Source organism: Panthera pardus, unplaced genomic scaffold (assembly GCF_024362965.1).
Source record: "Panthera pardus isolate Hobbes unplaced genomic scaffold, ASM2436296v1 HiC_scaffold_17, whole genome shotgun sequence".
In the NCBI taxonomy this organism is placed as follows: Eukaryota; Metazoa; Chordata; class Mammalia; order Carnivora; family Felidae; genus Panthera; species Panthera pardus.
In genome coordinates this window covers 118,698,659-118,721,158 of record NW_026526732.1, presented here as the reverse complement: position 1 = coordinate 118,721,158, position 22,500 = coordinate 118,698,659, and the positions used below count along the sequence as shown (strand labels likewise).

At 44.0% G+C, this 22,500-nt stretch overlaps 1 protein-coding gene across 10 annotated transcripts in view; it reads right to left on the bottom strand.

Annotated features, from left to right (window-relative positions):
- Positions 1–22,500, bottom strand: part of ATXN1 (ataxin 1) — a 416,021-nt gene that overhangs the window by 153,517 nt on the left and 240,004 nt on the right. For all 10 annotated transcript variants that reach the window (XM_053904879.1, XM_053904881.1, XM_053904877.1 and 7 more), the window contains one exon: positions 5,842–5,967. The gene's annotated coding sequence lies outside the window, so the exon portion shown is untranslated. The remainder of the gene's footprint in view (positions 1–5,841; positions 5,968–22,500) is intronic.

Here is a 22,500-nt window from a genome sequence, read left to right as displayed (position 1 = left end):
AGCACACCTCGGCACGCAGCAGTCTTTTAATAAGTATCCTTTATTTAGTGAATTCCAATCTTAAAGAGAACACAAAGCCTTTTAACCTCAGCACTACTCGGCTGGAAAGCAGCCTCACCAGGTCGTGGACGTGTCCTTTCCCCAACAGAGCACGAATATTGTGGAAGATGCACGAGCGTTTATTTTTGCTTCCACAACGTCTGGGTGTCCTGTGTATCTCCCTCTCCTTCCCGAGATGCAGAGATGCCGGGAGGGGGGAGGCTGAGGGCTGGGGGAAAATGAAGCCAAGGGGAAGGGGACTGCCTGGAACGTGCTGGACTTTGCCAAGGCCTCAGGAAGCACCTCTGACATCAACTCTCAGAAGCAGTCGCTCCAAGGGCCTGCCGAAGGGGCAATGGCCAGGAACTAGTGACACCACCACTAAGACGTGGTTAAAGGAAGTCTGAGAAGTGCAAAGAAAAGGGTAAGGCTGAAAACGCCAGGAGACCCGAGGCCACACAAGATGGCCCCGAGTACTTGCACAGAATGGCTCAGTCAGAGCCTTCACAACATGCACTCCCATCCCCAGGACCGTCCAGAGCAAGGACTAAAAGCATCGAGAGGGGCTTCTCATTACTCTCACAGCAAAATCTCCCCTTCTCCCCTGATCCCCCTATCTACTTCAGGGTTTGGGTTTTTTTTTTCTTTTTTATGATAGTGCTAGAGAATTTGGTGTCACAGATGGCAAATCTAAAAGGTACAAATTGACAGACACGTGGGAAATTCCCAAATCACTCTTATCAGAGCGTGTGTATGTAATTCTCTCACTCTGGGGATTAGAAATTCAGCTGCCGTTTTTCAAAGCTTAGGAAGACAGCATAATGCTGTCTAAGTAGGCACACAGGTGTTTGTTTTGGCCCTCCTGTTTCTTCCGAGGAAAAACGTAACTCTTGCACTCAGAAGTTCTTTTGCAAAAGGGGTCAAGAAACACACAAAAATCCAAGAAGCCTTTGTTGTTGTCACCCTCAAAAGCCATGTAGGATGATGCCGCCCTAAGAAAGCCTTTGTGAATTCCCCTTCTCACACCGTGGAGCCGTTGGATGGACCTAACTGGTATAGGCATACTATTTCCTTGACCCAATTTGTGCATCATCCAGAAGTGAAGGAAATGTAAATGATGCTATTCAGTAAACGGTGAGTTTCTTTTTAGGTAGATCCTGTCCTTCAAGCCTGGCTCCCGCTTTGGGAACAAGTGTAAGCATCGAAGGTAATGAAATGGTGTGACGGTAAGAGACAAAACCGCCACCATTCACAGAAAGCCAGGTCAGGCGGCTCAAACACAACTGATGAAGCAAACCACTCAAATGGAAAATGACAGGAAATACACAAGGTGCAGCACCATGCAGGATTTTTTTTTTTAAGTATCAGAAAATCCCCAAACTCTATTGATAGTTCTATAAAACATTTTTTAAAACAAATTGTTTCCTTTCCCACATTTACTTATACCCATCACAGACATTTAGTGTCTATTTCTAAGGAAAAGAAAATAGATGATCTCTCCAGGCCACCCCCCTAACATGATGAAACGACTATCAGATGCAAGCAAGTCTCATGAGAACCGTGTTTATATTCCCTTTTCTAAGGGGTAACTAACACTTTCCTTAGACATTCAGTCAACTATTTACTGAGTACCCGCTCAGTACGCAGCCACAGGTGTTGTGGATCCATCTGATAATAATGATGATAATAATAATAATAATAATAATAATAATATCCCTGCTTTCATGGGGCTTACAGTCTGGTTGAGGAAATGGACAATTAACAAGTAAATATGTAATACATAGGTGATTCAAAGGAAAATGAAGTAGGCTAGCGAGCACAGAGGGACGAGGTGGGTGTTACACAGGTCAGGAGAGGCTGCTCTGAAAGGTAACTCGAGAAGCAGAAAAGCTTAAGAAAGAAATAGAGATCAGCACTGCCTCCTTGCATGTACGCAAAGCAATATTTGAGTGGAGGGGGACAGTTTTTAAAAACTTAGTTTCAAAAGTGGCTCGTATTTAATTTTCAAAAAAACCAATGACTTGTGGTTTAAATGACGAAATTTAAATTTAAATGACTAAATTTAATTTAAACGACTGATTTAAATGACTAAAACTGTACTCTTAGAAGGCACTCAAATGAACACCTTTGAGTTGTCCTATGGTATCTGGGAGGGTCCTGTGGAAAGGATGTCATGATGATGACAAACTCACACTCTATCTGTCTATCTATCTATCTATCTATCTATCTATCTATCTATCGTGGGTTTTTTGCCATAAGATTATGCTCAACATTTTATAAAGCAGTTATATGCACCTGGGTGGTGTAGTTGGTTAGGCACCTGACTCTTGATCTCCGCTCAGGTCATGATCTCACAGTTCGTGAGTTTGAGCACTGATGGAGCAGAGCCCGCTTGGGATTCTGTCTATCCCTCTCTCTCTGCCACTCCCAGTTGTGCTCTCTCTCTCTCTCTCTCTCTCTCTCTCAAAATGAAGAAATAAACTTAAAAAAAAAAAAGCGGTTGTAAATTGAAGTCGTGCCAAATCATTGACTTTTAGAAGCCAAACGGGGTAAAAGCAACGTCCAGCCTGCCTCCTCCAAGCTGATACATTATGCAACGTGACATGTAGGGCAGGAAGAACCACCAGAGGCCACTTAACTCAACTTTCTCATGTTACTCCTCCTAAATCAGGCCCCTGGGGCTCTAGGAGTTCCAAAGTTCCAAGGTTAACTGCAACATCATGCAGAAAACCCGGATCTCCTGACCCGTAGGTAAGTTTTCCTTACCGTCCCCTTCTTGTACAAAGATACCACAGTCTGAGACACCTCCAGGAGCGACGTTCATCTGCCAGAAAGACGGTGGCAGATTTGAGAGGCAGTTAGTGGCAACAGGCCGAGGGGTCCTGCAGAGGCAATATGTTTGTGGTGCAATCTGCAAGGAGTTCTGAGGACAGAAGCCACCCATTCCAATAGCTGCTATGACAGTTCCTCCAATGTTTCTCTACATTCCGACACCATCTATGCGCGAGCACACGTTCTTTGAAAATCTCCTGCCTTCCCTACGGCATAGGCTTTCGGACCCCAAGGACCCCAAAGTATGAACTCAATGTAAAAAAGCCCTAGGATCCTAAAAGATTACTAATGGCCAAGATGACTCATTTCACAACTTGCTGAGAAAACTGGGACCCTGCCCCCCTGCCACTCCCTACAAAGCAAATGCAGTCTGGAAGAGGAAGTCCTAAGCTCCGAAGGAGTTCACTAGAATTTAGTACTTTCTTCCTTTCTCTCAACACACTCCCTTCACAGAAGGATTTTAAAATTACTTTAGTTGGCCATGTGGCATCTTCAAGTTTACACTTCAGAACTTCTTTGAAAACCTCATTTAATGTTTGGGGTTTGACAGGGTATCACATGAGCATTTCAAAGCAACGGTTTAAAAAAAAAACAACCCACCAGATTTGAAACAAAAGCTATTTTGATTTTAGTATCTGCATTTATTCATTTAAATGCAACCTGAAACCTAGAGCGTTTTTTCCATAAGACACTTGTTTCCTGAGATGAAAATGCTTTCTAAAATGTCACCAGAGATAAAGAAGTCACCAAAAGTGTATTCTCAAGGCCACCTGATTGGGAAGATCATTTCTAGTAAAATGCACTACTACTCTAGGATCCAAATGATTCCTTAATAGTGACAGAAAGTTAAAAAAAATTTTTTTTAATGTTTATTTATTTTTGAGACAGAGAGAGACAGAGCATGAGCAGGGGAGGGGCAGAGAGAGAGGGAGACACAGAATGGGAAGCAGGCTCCAGGCTCTGAGCTGTCAGCACAGAGCCCGACGCGGGGCTTGAACTCACGAACCGCGAGATCATGACCTGAGCCGAAGTCGGACGCTCAACCGACTGAGTCACCCAGGTACCCCAACAGTGACAGAAATTTTTACAATAAGAGAGATTTTTTAGTAAGTATTCAAGTGCCTTACACAACACTGTGCCCCTTACAGGGACCCCAAACGAAGATGTCAACCTATCCATTAACAGGTTATTTGTTGTTGCATATAGATGTACAAAATAAAAGAGTAACATATAGACTTAACAAAATAACACTTCATGGGGGGTAGTGACTTGCCAAAGGTTTCAGACTTTCTTGACATGAACCATAGGACCAGGAATCGAGTTCGGGTCTGTTGACTCTGGGAGCTATATACTTCCACCAGAACCAGCATGATCACATGCACAAAATGCTAACACACTAAAACTCCAGTGTTTTCCACCAGTGACATGTGGCACTGGGAGATTTTAAATTTAATAAGCTTATTTTAACAGGACTATTTAACTCTGAGGAAATACGGGTAAAGCAGCCTATTTTAATACAAATTTTCAGAAAACCATGAAATTAAAAAAAATGCAGTGGAAATTTTATTTTTCAGTGTCAATGCTTTTCCTCCCTGATATACGCACTCCTCCCGCTGCAGTATCTTACTCTTTCAAAATCATTTGTGCAACTGGGAAAATAGAGGTGAAAAAAATGCCTGGAAAAGCTTCCTGACTGAATTATTAAGAAGCTAAAAAGAGGGGCGCCTGGGTGGCTCAGTCAGTTAAGCATCCAGCTTTGGCTTGGGTCATGATCTCACGGTTTGTGAGTTCGAGCCCCACATCGGGCTCTGGGCTGACAGCTCGGAGCCTGGAGCCTGCTTCGGATTCTGGGTCTCCTTCTCTCTGCCCCTCCCTCACTCATGCTCTGTCTCCCTCTCTCTCTTTCTCAAAAACTAAACATTAAAAAATTTTTTGAATAAGCTAAAAACTTATATAAAATTATAGATGTATACATACACACAAATATATGTATTTATGTATATTTAATATATACACAAATACATGATATATATATTAAATATGTATGCATATAAATATGCATGTATGTATTTTACACACACACACACACACACACACACACACACACACACACACAGAGTCCTGGTCAAAGCTGGTTCTTAGTTTTCTAAAACTTGAAGACAATACATTGACAGCCAATCCTGGGTTTCCTGCAGCTGTATTCTTTCCCCCATTAAAACTTTGTCAACTTCTTTCTTTTCTTTTTTGGACACAATTTAGCAATGAGGTAAAATCTCCAGAAAGCAACACAGCTGGTCCAATTTCTGAGTTTTGTGGCGGATAAGCTCCTTGATATCCATAGTGTGCTATCTCTTCAACTCCTCGATACTAAAGTTCTCGTGAAAAGCAACCGGCAGCTGATGCTTTACTAACCCCCAAATCCTGCCCCTGCACCTTAATACCAACCAGTAAATCAGCCCGTTTTGAATAAGAGAGGCACCCAAAAACCACCGACTGTATTTGCATACCTCAGATTTTTGAAAGCCAGGAAAAAAAAAATTCATTCCAGAAAAAAACTTCACATAAATAAACATAATTGCTGGGTGGAAATCCCGGTTGCTGATCCTTAGCCCAGAGGATTTGACTCCCTACCCACCAACCTAAAAGAATCGTAATAGCCCAGTTGAAAGAGTTTGCTCTGAACCTGACACTGCGTTAAGTGTACCAGGAGAAAGGGCGTTCCAACAGCGAAAGGAATCACTATATTCGTCTCTTGGACACCAGACGTAGATAATGAGCAGTGCCCCACAGAAGCCGAGAGAAAGACAGGCTCAAGGCAAAGAAAGACAGAACCACTCTTCTAAAAAAAGAAATTAATTGGATGATCACTTAGAACTCATGCTAATACCCCTTCATCGCCCTGGCTCAGTGACATCCAATGATTCACAAAACCTTCCAAGGCAAGCCACCGCAGCGCTCTGGTTAACTTACAACATTCACTGTGCGCTGTTCACAGGTAGCCCTGGCTTATCCTTCACCATGGAGACTTCCCACAAGACGCTGGAGTGCTCCCGGCTCAGGCGTGTTCTTTCTTCCTTCCAGAGGAGTGAGAAATACCTAGCACGGGAGTAGCAGAAAAGAAGAAAAAGAAAAAGGTAAATGCATCATCCAATCACTCCTTATCTCAACAAAAGAAGTCTCGCGATCAGATCAATTAGACTGACAGCTCACCAGAGACCATTTTCCAGTACCCTTGCCTTCAAAGAGAAATGTAGTATCTTTGCTCCTGACCCAGGAGACACAGCGTGGTCTGGCCAGCCTTCTCCCCCCAGGTCGCTCGCGACCCTCCCTGCCCTGTCCCTATCCGCAACCCCCGCCCCCTCCCCCACCACTGCCACCCATAAAGTTGAAGACAATTCTGGGAGACTTCTGATGCAATCCCAGCTGAGATGCAAATTTGCAACACAGCCTCAAAACATGCCAGTTGATTTCACTCTCTGCAAAAGGGAGGGAGCTAGGACCATCACCTTCTGCCGTTTTCATACCTCACTGGGTTGTTGCAAAGATCAGTAGGATCACTCTTGCAAAGTACTCACAGTTCCCGGGAAGAAAGGCACTATGTAAACGCCAAGTATTATTAGTGGTCATAAGCCTGTTACTGAGCTCGGAGCCAGGATTTAAAAGCCAGTTTTGGCCAGGCACCAACAGTCAACTATCCCTGGGGCACCGAAACGTGCAAAAGTCTGCACGGGCCGCTGTGCTACAACTCCCCTTCCATTGAGGGGTCCAGGGAGGCCCAAGGACCGGAAGCAGAGCTGTCGGGAGGCTCAGAGAGAGAGAGAAAGTGCAGGCTGGATCAGAGCCGGAAGCAAAGGGAAGGGGGGAGTGGAAGGTGGGTGACTGAGGCATGTGCAGGCGCATCGTTATTTGGTCCCTGCCACACGGCTCCCTCCGATTGCTGGTTTACAGGGTTTAGTGAGCTGGAGGTTTGCAGGGCTGTGAAATTTTCCACTTGGCTGTCTGCCATTCCCGCCCACCGAGGATAACACTTCCACACATACACAGAAGAGGCACGCTGAGGCCCTGCCGGAGAAGGACTGGAGAATTTTTGTTTGTTTGTTGCTTTTAAAGAAAAGACCTATTCATATCCTGATCCTTAATGTTTTCCACACCTGGACTTCTTGATTTTTTCCCCTCCTTTAGGACAGAGCCAGGAACAGCTTTCGCCGGGCCAATAGTATCACATTATTTTGACTTGCGTATTCTCGAGGAGCGTGCTTGAGGTACAGGGACTTACATGAGTGGTCTCGGGGACGACGAGACACGTTGGACTGAAGCGCTACGCCAGACCCCTGTCTGCTTCCCAATCATCCACAGGCGGCTGCCACGTTTCCCCTCTTAGAGCCAGAAGGGCGCCCCGAGCGAGGGCGGGACCCAGTCCTGGCACTGTGGGGGTGTAACGCTTTTGAGGGCAAAGTGTGGTCCTCGTCTCAGAAAGAGGCCAAAAGGAATGACAGCGAATCAGATTGAGAATCCGGAAAGCACTGACAAGTATACCTCAGATGAACTAAAAAAAAAAAAAAAACCGTCCCCCAAAAAGTTAGGACAGAAGGGAGAAAGGAGGTGTCTGCTATGATAATTAACCTGGGCTTTCATAGTGACTGCAGTTTACCAAGCTCTTTCTTCTTCTTCTTCCTCTTCTTCTTCTTCTTCTTTTTCTTCTTCTTCTTCTTCTTCTTCTTCTTCTTCTTCTTCTTCTTCTTCTTCTCCTCCTCCTCCTCCTCCTCCTCCCCCTCCCCCTTCCCCTCCCCCCTCCTTCTCCTCCTCCTTCTTCTTTTTAATTGAGTTATAAGTGATGCACCATATTATATTAGTTTCAGGTATACAGCGTGCTTTCTTATTCATTCATTCACCGGACAAGTTTTTACTTGGTGCTTACTCTACTCACCGGCTTCTACGTTCATAATGGTGAACAAGACAGACCGGGACCGTGCCTTTAAGGAGCTCACTGCCTCAAGAGGGACAGACGTGACAGAATGAGTGCACTCCACTTTTAGTTTATGTGTCACATCTGAGGATCGGATAGGCATGGAAAAGAAGGCATCAAGGAAAAAGAAACACTGTGATTTGCCATCACAGTGGGAGTTCCTCACTTAGGAGGGGCTTAGGAAGGCTTCTCTTACAACACTAACAGAGGCGAGCAGAAGTTTGCCAGGTATAGAAAACAGCCTCTGGGTTGTGTGATCCGACTGGAGCTGCACGACTAATTTCTGGTGTTTTATCTTTTTTTTTTTTTTTCCTGGCATTTCAACTGGGTCTCCTTTATCAACAAATGAGCCAGAGAACTGCTCTCGATACCTTGAAATAAGAGCCGTGTCTTCTTTCCGACTGCCAGGCCGTCAGAACAACAAACACTAGGAATTTCTGCTGGAGGAGTACGGTTCAGTGCAGGTAGGATACTTGATGTGACAGGAAAGGAACGGCTGGTTTCCTAATGCATCGCACGTCACCCCGTCATCACGGCGAAATAAAAGGAAGCTCTCTGTTAACACCTGCGTGCCACAGCTGGAGTTAAGAAAGCCCTCCCCCCGAAACAGCTCAAAACGGATCACGTTCCGTGCAAACTTCTGGAAGGATTCTCCTAGTGACTTGGATGAGGTTCCAAACTTGCTGGCTTCTGCTTCCCTATCAAGTGGTTTCTACTAGCTCTCTCTTGGACTCAAACAGCATTTATGCCCACCTTCAAGAGTGTCCTGTGAGGCTTTTCATTTGGTTCTCGGTTTAGTTATCGGTTTATTTACCCAGGTAAGCTCCATGATGCAAAGCAGTAAAAAGCAGCAGAAATGTTGTGTTCATCTGAAGTGTTTTCTTGTTCCCTATCAACTCCTCCTTCTACTAAGGAAAATCAGTTAATTCGCTTTCTTCATCCTGCAAAACTAAGGTACCCTCAGACAGGTTCATTCATGTTCTCCCCATGAATGAAGTAAGTTTGAAAGTGGTTGAAACAAATAGGCCAAACTTCTACTCAAGTCTCGTCCCATTTAAGGCATCCAGGACAAAATGCAATGCCTCCTACAAGTTTCTCGTATAACCAACAACTTTAATAATCCTTCAAGTTCAAAGTCTCGAAATAGAAATCCTCACTTTGACTTAGCAGTTTTGACAAACTTTAGCAAACTGGGAAAGAAAAGAGAGACAGCAGGAAAGAGGTCTTCCTGAAACCGAGTGTCCAATACTCCGCCATCAGACTTGGGAAATTATGCGACGCTGACAGTTTCATCCTCTGTCCAGAGAAGAAAATGACTCATTGCCAATTTCTCCTTCCCCTGACTGCCCACACCACTTACAGTCTCTTCCACATTATTTTGACTCAAGGTCCTTTTCAATTCGGCACTCCATTAGACTGTCTTTCTATACTCCGCTGGCTTGACTTAAGTCTTGAAGGCTTAAAAAGTTTATAAACTCCTAGAGGAAAGAAACCTTGACTTTCTTTTGCAGCCTCCTAACAGTGTCTAGTAGGAGAGCCTGAATTTAAAAGAAATGATCCATATCCAAAACCTGTTCTACGACTTAACCCTAACTCCAAAGGAATCACCACTCCATAGCTATAATTTAAGCCTTTCTCACCGGTCTCCGTCCTCCACGGACCCACAAGTGCCTACGAGATCATCCTACCATCCACATGAAAGCCCTCCATGAACTACAGAACAATTAAGCTGGAACTTCACCTTCTCTCTGTTGTTCTTCCACTCCATTACATTTTGACTCAGTGGCTTTTGAACAGTTGCCATATATACCCTTGCTTCTCATAGCTTCCCAAAGCCACCATCAAGGAAACCCCAGTAGATTATGGAGGCGGGGGGTGGAGGCATGGGTGGTCTGAAACAGTGGCTCTCGAACTTCAACCACCATCAGAAACACCAGGAGATCGCAGATGCCTGCGTCCGCCCCCCACCCCCTCCCCCAATTTCTGATTCATTGGACCCAGAGTGGGGCCAGAGAATGTGCATTTCCAACAAGTTCCCAAGTGATGATGGTGCTGCTGGGCCACGGACCACACTTTGAGAACCACTGCTCTAAAGGTAAGCCTTTTGGTCAATGACATGGGCAGACAGAGGCGAAGAATCTTTTGGGTGCATTTAATCACTGTAAGATGGCCATATTGGAAAGAATCATACCTGTCTTATTCTAGAGAGACGGCAATCGGCCCCAAAACCAAAAAGGCTCGCGTACCTCATAATCTGGGGAACGTTTTTGTTGCTTCAGTCTTGGACTGTTAGCCCGCTGTCTTCCCGCCGGCTTCAGGTTCCATTAGGGCCAATTCTGTCACTCATGTCTCCACCGGTCTCTTCCCTCTCTACCAGAAACTTCTTGGCCTAGACATACCCAGCCACTGCTATCCCTAGGAGACCTTCCAACAGTCTCCGCTATGTTCCCAAATAGCTGCTGTCTCTCTCCTGTTCACTGATGAACATGTTCAAGTGTGGTATAAATTCATGTCAGTATTTCACCAGGTACAGCTTAACCTGTCTCCTAAAAGCAGAGGCCTTTTCCTAACAGACTTTCTTCTAGTATTTGGTACAGCTCATCCATAGTTCTTGGAGTTTTCTTTTCCTTTTACTGAGCAGACTAGCGGTTTTGCCTGAACAGCATCTTTCTGGAACAATTCCCCCATTCTTTTGTCATCCGAACCGGGGTGACCTCGTGCCTTGGGTGCCGGAGGGGCACGTGACCCATTTCTGGAAGATCAGAACACGTATCCCTCTCACCATGATGGCTGATTTTAGGAATAGGCAATCAGAGCCAACCAGAGGCCTCTCCTCAGACTGGCTGGAATGTGAAAGTATGTACTCCCAAAAGCTTGTGAGGAAAGCCCTTTTGAGAATGAGGCTCTGTGATAGGGAACAAGGCTGAACGACACAAAGTGTGAGTCCTGACAACACTGAGGTCCCTTCACTCCAGCCATGCCAAAAGTTCGATTTACCCCCAGACATTTTAGTTTTGTTGTGGCCCCCTAGATGGCCCTCTGCCCTAGTGGACACACACCTTCTCCCAGTTATTCGATCAAGCACTAACCCAGGTGCTGCCATTTTGCAGCTAACATTAAGGTCTCAGATCAGTCGACCTTGAAAGAGAAAGACTATCCTTGGTGGGCCTGACCTAATCAGGTGAGCCCTTCCAGGGGACAGGCTCTTCCAAGAGTGAGATTCAAAATGAGAGGACATAGGGGGAGAGGGGGCAGCACCCCATGGCAAGTTTCTGGAGATGTCCACCAGGTGCTGAGAGTGGCACCCAGCCAATAGCCAGCACTAGAAAGGGGGCCTCAGTCCTACGACCACAAGGAAATGAGCTCTGCCAATAATCACGCGAGCTTGAAGAAGGATGGTGAGCCCCACATGAGAATGCAGTCCAACCAACACCTTGAATTCAGCTTTATGAAACCCTGTGTGGAGCATCCAGCTAAGCGCTGGTATCTGCCGAAGCCACAATAACATGGGTGTGGTTTTAAGCTACTAAGTTATGTTAATTTTTTAGGCAGCAATAGAAAATGAATACATACATGATACAATAATTTTTTTTTTTTTTTTTTTTTTTTTTTTGCTTAAATCACTTCGAATTTTATTTTATCTATTGGTCTCTTGGCAACCAAAATATCCCAGGACTCTTTTTTAAGTTTTTAAGTTTTATTAATTATTTTCGAAAGAGAGAGAAACAGAGTGCAAGTGGGGGAGGGGCGGAGAGAGCGGGAGACACAGAATCCGAAGCAGGCTCCGGGCTCTGAGCCATCAGCACAGAGCCGGACACGGGGCTCGAACTCACAGACCTGGAGATCATGACCTGAGCCGAAGTCGGATGCTTAACCCGCTGAGCCACCCAGGCGCCCCGAAAATATCCTAGGACTCTTGATTCCTCTAAGATGGAACTAATCTGGTGTTCCTCACGTTCTCCTGCTCCTCCTTCTTGGCTTTTGTCCCTTCTTGTTATTCCTTCTAACCCTAAGGTATGCATTTCCCGAGGTTACGTGCTCAGCCCTCTTTTCTTTCTGTGATAATTTCCATTTATTGCATATAGTTCTTAAGTCCGTATCCTTGGCCCTGGCAGCCCCCCACCCCCACCCCCACCCCACACGTGCTGGATACACGCAGTAGAAATAAATGATGTCTGTTTCAAAACTTCCCATTTCCCCACCTCAAACCAACCCTCCTCTTTTATTTCTGATTCTTGGTAAAGGGCATCATTGTCTTCTCTTCCTTCCTCTGTCTATAGGTTGTCAAGTCTTACCAAGACTGCACCCCATCCCCACACTGTCATGCCGACTCAGACTCGACTCTTTTTGCCTTCAGTCTTTTCCCTCTGAGTCATCGCCGTTGGGTCACACTTCTGAAATCGTCCACAATCTGGCGGTAAGACCCTCACAGTTTGGTCCCAGCACGTCTTCTGGCTTCATTTCCTGTCTTCCCCCTGGTGCACACTGTCCCGGCCAGACCGTGCTGTTCCTTCATCTCCGAGAGCCCCCATTTCTACTCCACAGGTCATAATTCAAGCCACGCCTACACAGACCTACTCCAGTCCTACCCCTCCTCGCTCCTGCCATTTTGCAACTTTCTCAATCGGAAGTACAGCAGCACCACCCTTAGGTGCAATTTTGCTTTCTGCACAGTTCGAGTTCCCCACAGTGCATCTGGGAGCAGATGATCTTTCTTCCGATGTAAAGCCAGAAGGTCAACGGTAGCCTAAAGGCCGCGTCATGGCACCTACGTCACTTGCCTCACTGCATCTCATCACAGAGACATTTTGTCATCTCACGTCATCACAGGAAGGGTGAGTACAGGACACGGAGATATTTTGAGAGACAGAGACCGCATGCACATAACTTTTATTACAGCATATTGGAATTACTCTACTTTGCTATTAGCTACTGTTATTAATTTCTTACTGCTCCTGATTTATAAATGAGACTTTATCATAATTATGTACATATAGGAAAAACCAGTATATACAGGGTTCAGTACTATCCATGGATTTGGGCATTCACTGGGGGTGTTGGAGTATATCCCCTGTGGGTAACAGGCCACTACTGTGCTTTTTTGAAAATGTGAACTCCAGCAGTTTTTTATCCTTTTTCTTTAGCATACTAATAGTTTTATTCCTTATGCTAAGACAGGTACCACTTCCCTAGGCAAACTGCACCAAACTCTACGTAGGCAGGGTTTATAACCTGCCTCTCTGTAAGCCTCCTGGTGCTCTTACAAATGCTAAACACTTGATAAATGCTTGTTGGCTAACTGGCTGAGAATGCGGTATTTTACTTTCCCTCTGACATGTCCTCAAGTCTCTTTACTCCGCGGTTCCCAAATAGGAGAGCTTCCTTTCTGGTGACTTGGGAGAAACATCATTACGTAAGCCTCTATGGAAACTGCTCCATCAATGAAATGTTCTGTAAGAGCCTCTTTTTCCAACTCAGGACTAAAGCTGGCTCTTTGTACTTTCTTTCTGAGGAAGAAAGAGAAGCCACCGGGGCTGCTGGAAGTCGCTTCCTTGGGATGAGCGTGCACAGCCCAGCAGGTCTGGAGTCTCTGTCTCCACTCTCAAAGGAGCACAAGCGTCAGTCATGAAGGGCCGACAGCTTCTCTTTCCCCGAAAGGCAATGTCAGTGCAGAACTTTCCAGAGAGTAGAGGTACCCAGCCAGATTTCAGGAAAAGCTGCAGGGAGGTGTGGGGTGGGATGTGGCCCAAACCAAAGGTATTCTGTTGAATCTGATTGATTCCTCGTGTCATGGGATCCCTATTCAATCAATGTTTGATGATTTGACGATTTATCCATTATGAATTCTTTTTCCATACTGGTAATCCTTGGATATCTAGCACGCCTTTGGGACATTCTCTACCGATATTAACTGGTTTGTGTCTAGGCAATAAAAACTAAGATTAGTATGTGCCTAAAGAGCACAAAATCAGAGCGGTAAATACGCTGCGAAAAATCCTACGATCAAACTTAAAAACTCATAATTCGTGTTGGTCATGCCACCGTTTCCTACTGCAGCAGAGCCTATCACACAAAGTAAGGCTTTACCCGCACACATTCAGACTCGGCAGGTGTCTGCATTTGTATGCAGGTTACATCTCCTAACGGGTACGGAGCAAAGTTTGCTAGGAAATATAATTAATGCATCCAGAGAAAAGTACGTCTGCATAGAAAAAAAAAAATAAAATGAAACTACATATGAGAAATACCTAATCTGCACTGAAGAGCTGTCAATAAACGACATCTCTAGGAAATTGTAATTTTCAAGACCAAGATGGCTCTTGCTCCTAATCGACAATTTCTTCCCAGCCCTGTTTGTTTAAAACCTTGCTCATGAGGGGTGGCTGGAGCCCAGCAGAAGGCACTTGGCCCGGGACACAAAGGAATCTTGCTCAAGAAGCCCGGACACCACACTGAGGCTACACATTCTCTGGGTTACAAGTCTGTTTCACACCACCATGAGTCATCACACGGCTTCTCCCTGAAGGAGTTTTATTCATGCCTGCTTGAGAAGGGCAGTGTTTAGTTTGGGTGTTGCAGAAGGGCTTGGTAAAAATGGGGAAGGTGGGGACAAAGCCGGTGCTTCATGTGTCGATCATTTACAAAGCCGCTACAGATTATGAGCAGTTATGGGCCATCTGCAGCCTTTGTGAGGAGTGCTCTGACTTTCAATGTTTGTCCTTCTCGCTCTAGGACAAAATTTAGTAAATGAGAACAAGATTTAGAACAAAATGAGTGATAATTCTAAGAAAGAGATTTAAATATTTCCCTCTTGTTCTCTTTTTGACATAATATGAAGAGGTATACGATAACATCTACAAGCATTTTATTTGGTCTGACTTCACAAGATACCAAATGACGGGTCAAAGTAAAAAGACGAGACAGAATCCACATATCCCTCCACCTCCATACTTTTGAACAGACACACATAGTAATAGAGCTCACCAAAGGTATTCAAACCCGGAACTCTGGAAGCATCCTATCAAAGCCACAACTTCCTTTCGATTTAAGGAAATACTACTACGTAAATGCACGGCTAACAACCAGGACCTCAAATCACGCTTTAGAGGTTCTAGTATGGTGGGGTGCCTGGGTGGCTCAGTCAGTTAAGCATCTGACTCCTGATTTCAGCTCAGGTCGTGATCTCACAGTCGCAGGATCAAGCCCCCCATTGGGCTCTGTGCTGCTTAAGATTCTCTCTCCTTCTCTCTCTGCCGCTCTTCCCCGCGCTCTCTCTCTCTCTCTCTCTCTTAAAATAAATAACTAAACATTAAAAAAGAGAAGTTCTAGTATGGTTACATGATTAAAAGCTATTCAAAGACTTTTTAAAAACAGGATTATTTTCCCCAAACTCCAAATCAGCCACAGTTTTAACTACCCAACTTTTGCATCGTGTTTGAATGAGAGAACTTTCCAACTTTTGCATCGTGTTTGGACGAGAGAACTTTCTGTAATTACATTAAGTGAACCTCATTTGTCTCCTTTTTGGTCTGTCTCACTGAATTAATAAAGCCAACAAATACAATGACCCTATATTTTAGTCTCTTTTCTCCTACTAGTCCAGGTAGCTCTCTCCTTGTTTAAATATTACAACCTTCTGATGCGATCAGAACATAAGTACTGCAAGACAAAAGTGTTGAGAACTTCTCTCCTTCTGGAGGAGGCTTACTAAAACTACTCTAGCTGAAAACTGAGACTTCAACGGTCTCAGCTGTAAACAGCAAGGAACAGAAATGCCACTTGGCATTAAATCTAGGGATTACCTGTTGAAACACCAAAGGCAGGTATACTTTGATGTGGGTTATTTGGTGCCGGGGAAGTACCGAGAAATACAATTATTCTTTTGCTGTGAATCTGGAAGGTGAAGGCTCGATGCCGTATTTGAGGCACAGATCCATTGTGTGTTGGTGGTGGGGAACACGGAGTGGGGGGCAGGGGCGGCTTAAGAGCAAGTTCAAGGACACATGCCCGCCAGAGCCCGATCGCAAGTAATGCTGTATAAAGAAATCCCTCCTAGTCCACTTGCTACGTTGTGTTAAGCCCAAAGAAAGGGAAATACCAGCTACTATTTTCTGAGCAAAGGACCCCAGCAAGACAGGGCCACGAATTGCCTGCAGGGTTTGCCTGCAGGGTCCTGAAAGTCAGTCAAAACACCTGATGATCAGGTTTCATCAGAAATCCCAAGGAGTTTCTTGACATACTGAACACCCTAAAAGTTTTCTGCATCTCTTTAAAAATAAATATTAAAAACTCCAGAGACTTATACCAACATGTTTGTCACACGGCCCGAGAACACACATTCTCAGGGAACAGCACCCCGCCCCCCCCCCCCCACACACTCATTTCTATCAGAAAAAAGAACAAGAGGTTTTCTCCCCTCCTCCTTCATTCTCCGGGTTTAGGGGTTTATCCTCAGATCATGGCTCAGGGGATTCTCATACTTAACAACTCCCAATATATCAAAAGAGGAGAAAAATCTCTCGCTCCTTAATTGTTTTGTCGAATAAGCTCTCAAAAGTTCATTTTTGTTACCTTTTTTCAGGCAAAATAAGAGGCCTTTTACCAAAATTCTATTGCTAAAACAATGGAATTCTCCTGGGAATGACTTCGTTATGGAAATGAAGTGACAGCTTCTTTTATCTAGCCAGGCAGAAAGTCTGCATTTATAAAAGGCATTCAGAGCTCTCAAGTGCTGTGTGTGGGCGGGCATAACATGCTATTTTTAATTCAGATGGCAGCATCCCTCCTATACAGGTCTTTCAAATAATCATAATCATAATAATACTGATCTACGAAGAAAAAAAAAAAAGATTCCCATTTCTGCTGACCCCGGCAGAAAAAGAGAGGAAAGAAAAAAGAAAAGAGAAAGAAAAAGAAACAAATTAGGAGAATGATGAATATAGCTTCCTTCCACCGTGGACCCCTCAGTAGGCTCAGAGATCAATCTCTAAAGCTATCAGACCTGACTATCTATTATCCAGAATTAAAAGCACTTAAGCTCTGTGAGTAACAGCCTTACATCTCACACAAATTTACATTTTTGTACGTGTGACTTTCACTGTGAATTTACAGGAATCACCTGTGCCTGCCGGGAAATGCCACGTGACTTCCATCTGTTCTCAAGAGTGAACAGTCCTTGGTGAGGCGGTGACGGATGAGTCCAGCTACGTGGCAGGGCCACAGTGGAAACCTGACTTCTAATTCCAAACACTGGAAGGTCCACTGGAGGGAAAAACGTATACGATCAGAGTGGAATCACAAGGATGATGCATGGAACAAGGCCTCCGGTAATGGCTAAGTGACTGGCTTAAGACCCACACCAGCAGGATTAGAGATTACTGAACAGAGGCGGTTAGAGAGATATTTTGCAATTGAAGTGAAATTCACATACCATGATTCATTTTTAAAGTGTACAAGAAAGTGGTTTTTGCCGTTATCTCATTCCAGAAGATTTTCATCATCTCAAAAAGAAACTTCATTGCCACCTCCTCTCCGCTCATGACAACCGCTAATCTACTTTCTGTTCTCTGGATCTGCCTACCCTGGATGTTGCATATAAATGGGTATCATAAAATATACGACTTCTTGTTGACTGGCTTCTTTCACTTAGCATAATGTTTTCAGGATGCATCGTGTTGAAGCACCTATCAGTACTGCAGTCCCTTCCTGACTACAGACTGGCTACACTCCAGTGTATATACAGACCATATCTTGTGTATCCATTAATCAGCTAATGGAAATCCGGGTTATTTCTACACTGGGGCTATTATAAAGAATGCTACGATGAACAATCATATACCTATTTTTGTTTGAATTCTTGTTTTCAATTCTCTTGGGTGTCCACCTCGCAGGTCGTATGGTATTCTATGTTTAACATTTTGAGGGGCTGCCATACTTTTTTTCCACGGTGGCTGCCCCATTTTACAGAAATGTATGAAGTTTCCAATCTCTTCTCTTTGCCAACACTTGTTATTCTCCTGATATTTTTCATTATGGCTAACCTAATGGGTATGGAGTGGGATCTCACTGTGGTTTGGACTGCACTTTCATAACCACTAATGACGTGGAACGTCTTACCAATGTGTTTGTTGGCCATTTGCAGATCTTCTTTGGAGAAGGGTCTTTCCGCGGCCTTTGTCCATTTAAAAATTGGGTTGTTTGTCTTTTTGTTGTTCAGTTCTAAGAGTTCTTTATATATTCTGGAGACCAGACTCTTATCAGATACATGATTTGCAAATACTTTTCTCCCATTCTGTGGGCTGTCTTTTGACTTTCTTGATAATGTCTTTTGAGTCACAAAAGCTTTTGATTTTGATGGAGTCCCATTTATCTGTTTTGTTGTTGCTGTTGCTTTAGACTTCAGTGTAATATCTAAGAATCCATTGCCAAACCCACGGTCATGAAGATCCACTCCTTTGTTTTCTTCTAAGAGTTTTATAGCTTAGTTCTTACACTTAGGCTGTTGGTCCATCGTAATTAATCTTTTGTTTATGGTATGAAGGAGCCAACTTCACTTAAAAAAATTTTTTTTTTAATGTTTATTTTTGAGAGAGCGAGAGAGAGACAGAGTGTGAGCAGGGGAAGGGCAGAGAAAGAGGGAGACTCAGAATCCGAAGCAGGCTCCAGGCTCTGAGCTGTCAGCACAGAGCACAATGTGGGGCTTGAACTCACGAACCATGAGTTCATGACTTGAGCCCAAGTCGGACGCTTAACTGACTGAACCACCCAGTGCCCCTAACTTCATTTTTTTATATGTGTCTCATATGTCCCTTCCCGTTGTCCCAGCACCATTTGTTGAAAAGAGGTCAAAGAGGTATTGAGTATGGAATTATTTTAGTCTGTTCCCTTTAAAAAAGGCTTGTTTGTTGTTGAAAAAAAATTCTGCAAATTAACTTAACTGACTTTTTGGTGACAGTGAATACATCCCAATACATTTTGAAGATGTAACAAATTGTCAAGAGTCCTGACCCACCAGGACCACAATCCTGAACTTTCAGGGAAGTCAACCGGCTCTTGGGTGGTACTTTTGCAGGGACTAATTTCCAAAAGCAGCAAGTAGTTTGAAATCACTTGGTTTTCTATTATTTTGGTTCATTTGTCTCTGTGTCTATTCCCCTCTAGTGAGCTGCTTCTGTCCCTTAGATTATCTAGACACCTCTGTTCTCTTTCCCACCCCAATACCAATTAAATTCGTTCTTTGGAGAGAACGTAATAACTCTAATTTATAGTAAGTCACTTCTAGTATGATGTACAAGTCCCTGTTTTAAGCAAAAAGAGCTAAAGTTTAGAATTCCAGGTATCATCCATTCAACCACTGGAAGAACGAGAGACTCAAATCCCCTTAAAGCATCGTTTCTCAAATTTGGCTGCACCGTGTGATCGCCTGGGGAGCTTTATAAATCCTGATGCCTGGGATCCACCTGCAGACACCCTCACTTAATTGGTCTGGGGTGCAGCCCAGGCAATGGGATTCTTTTTTTTAAAATATAATTTATTGTGAAATTTGTTTCCATACAACACCCAGTGCTCATCCCAACAAGTGCCCTCCTTCCTGCCCATCACCCACTTTCCCCTCTTCCCCACCCCCCATCTACCCTTAGTTTGTTCTTAGTCCTTAAGAGTCTCTTATGGTTTGCCTCCGTCCCTCTCTGTAACTTTTTCCCCCCTTCCCCTCCCCCATGGTCTTCTGTTAAGTTTCTCAAGATCCACATATGAGTGAAAACATATGGTATCTGTCTTTCTCTGCCTGGCTTATTTCACTTAGCATAATACCCTCCAGTTCCATCCACGTTGCTGCAAATGGCCAGATTTCATTCTTTCTCATTTACAAGTAGTATTCCATTGTATATATAAACCACATCTTCTTTATCCATTCATCAGTTGATGGACATTTAGGCTCTTTTCATAATTTGGCTATTGTTGAAAAAAACTGATCCCATTCATGACTACACCCAGAACCATAAAATACCTAGGAATAAATTTAACCAAAGATGTAAAAGATCTGTATGCTGAACACTATAGAAAGCTTATGAAGGAAATTGAAGAAGATACAAAGAAATGGAAAAACATTCCATGCTCATGGACTGGAAGAATATTGTTAAAATGTCAACACGACCCAAAGCAATCTACACATTCAATGCAATCCCAATCAAAATTGCACCGGCATTCTTCTCGAAACTAGAACAAACAATCCTAAAATTTGTAGGAAAGCACAAAAGACGCTGAACAGCCAGGCAATGGGATTCTAATGTGCAGCCAAAGCAGAGAGCCAGTGCCCTAAAGTCAGTCACCAAAAATGGCTACTTACGCCCTCCTTCCCCCCCCGCCCACCGCCGACTTCGAAGCCAGCCCCTCGTGCCACCTTGCACCACCTACAATGCATTAGGGACGTACATTCTTCCTTTTTTCTTTTTTTTAAGTTTTATAATCTCAGATCAGAACTAACAAAACTGAATTTCCTCCATTAGTTCTCATGTAATCTTCCTCCAAACCCTGTTTGTTACGATTCCCCATGACCAAAGACAAAGCAAACTCTGAGAGATTAAGCAACAGCCCGGCCATGAAACTTGCAAGTGGCAGACAAATGGATTTCAATGCAATCTTGTCAACCCCAAAGTCTGTGTCATTTGAGCCCTCCCGGTAATTTGAAAAGGGCCAAGTGTTATGGGTATGGTCGTATAAATTGGTACCAAGATCCACAAAGGGAGCAGCAATTTCGTATCTTCCATCCAGCACTCATCTTCCGGGATGGGGCTGGGGGCTGTATTCTCACTCAAGAGTATGGTGGGCACTGCCCCTGATATTTACTGTTCTTTCTATGTGCCACGGGTGTGTGTGTGTGTGTGTGTGTGTGTGTGTGTGTGTGTGTCCATACAAGGGAAGTAGGCCTCAGGGGTATATCTGAATTCAGGAAGCTACAACGTGATTCCAAAAATGCACCTGGGGCGGGTTTTCAGAGACAGTCGGGAAGCAATAATTCTTTCCAGTATCTGGTAAGACTGGCAACGGGCAATGAAACGCCTTTATTATGGCACCAAAATAACAAACACCGAGGGGACTAACACGTCATTCATTTGCGCGTTTAATCTGGTGCCTACATATGATTACAAAACTCCCATCGGCTGAAAACAGCAAGGCCGAAGGACATGAGGCACAAAGCTTCAATCCTCAAATATTCAGGCTCTTGAAGTGGCGAGGGTACAACTTCAAGCTGATACCTGACACCCGGATGCTGAAGTCCGGGACACAATAACGAACCTCTGCACGATAGCAGAACCAAGTTAGAATTGTCAAAATACATCGGGGATGGTGGTAAAGGCTTGAAGCGGAGTTTCAAGTCACTTTTCCTTTCTCTATCATGCACACTCAAACGTGTGGATCTGGGGATGAATGCTTGTGTGCACATACATAAGAGTGCACGTGTGTGCACACAGGCACACACACACGCACACACACACACAACAGGCATGAAGGAAAAACACATTTCAGTCCTGTCATTTTTCATAGGCCTAATGTACTTATCCTGAAGAAAAGAGGTGGTGGATGACAAGGCTATTATTCTCTGCCTGCGCACGACAGAGGAAGCTGGGAGAATTTCCGCACGATAGATTCAGATGCTAGAAGGCAATAAGGATTTGCTGGAGGTTTTCTGGTTTTCTGATTTTTATTATTATTTTTTTAATGTTGATTTATTTTTGAGAGCGAGAGACAGAGTGTGAGCAGGGGAGGGGCAGAGAGAGAGGGAGACACGGACTCCCAAGCAGGCTCCAGGCTCCGAGCTGTCAGCACGGAGCCCAACATGGGGCTCGAACCCATGAGCCGCGAGATCATGACCTGAGCCGAAGTCGGACGCCTAACCGGTTGCCTGAGCCACCCGGGCGCCCCTGCTGAAGGTTTCCTTAGACCAGTCTCAGAAGTTCCTTAGATGAGAAAAGTTTTCACAAGTGGGAGCTGTACCTGCTCATCTCCTAATTGTGGTGAATCTGTCAACGTTCTTTCCAGTATATCAAGACTTGACTCTTCAAAATCATTCTCTGTGTGCTCTGAATTGCTGTACTTATAAGCTAACTACTTCTCAAAGTGCTGTTTAAAAACTGACATCTTCCACCACATTTCAGGCTAAGAATGTATCTAAATTTGCCAAGTCTCATTGGTTCTTCTGAGAGAGCTACTTTAAAAAATATACTTGACAGCCAATCTCTTAAAAATGATTTGTGCAGAAATCGTGTTCAAATTACTTTATGCCAAGACATTTAAGAGAGAATGTGGTTTTCTTTGTAATAGGCTAAAAATAATGATATCCTTTATCTCCAACTGAACATGTACATATGTTGTATAAGCTGTTGCATTTAAACAAATTGAAAACAGTAGGATTCTGGCTATAGTCCATAAAGAAACAAAACTTGCCCAGAATATCATTTCAAGCATTAAAAAAAAATACAATTAAGTGTTATTTTCTACAAAGTTCAATCCTACATACAGAATCAGAGTTGTCAACCAGGTCTGAGGCAGCAAGTGATAAAAGTTATTATCTCAACAACACACTGGAAATTGAGAAAAAAGTAACCAGGGCAGTCCAATTTTTACATAAGGAAAAAGAGAATAAGAGGAACGTTCGTTTATAT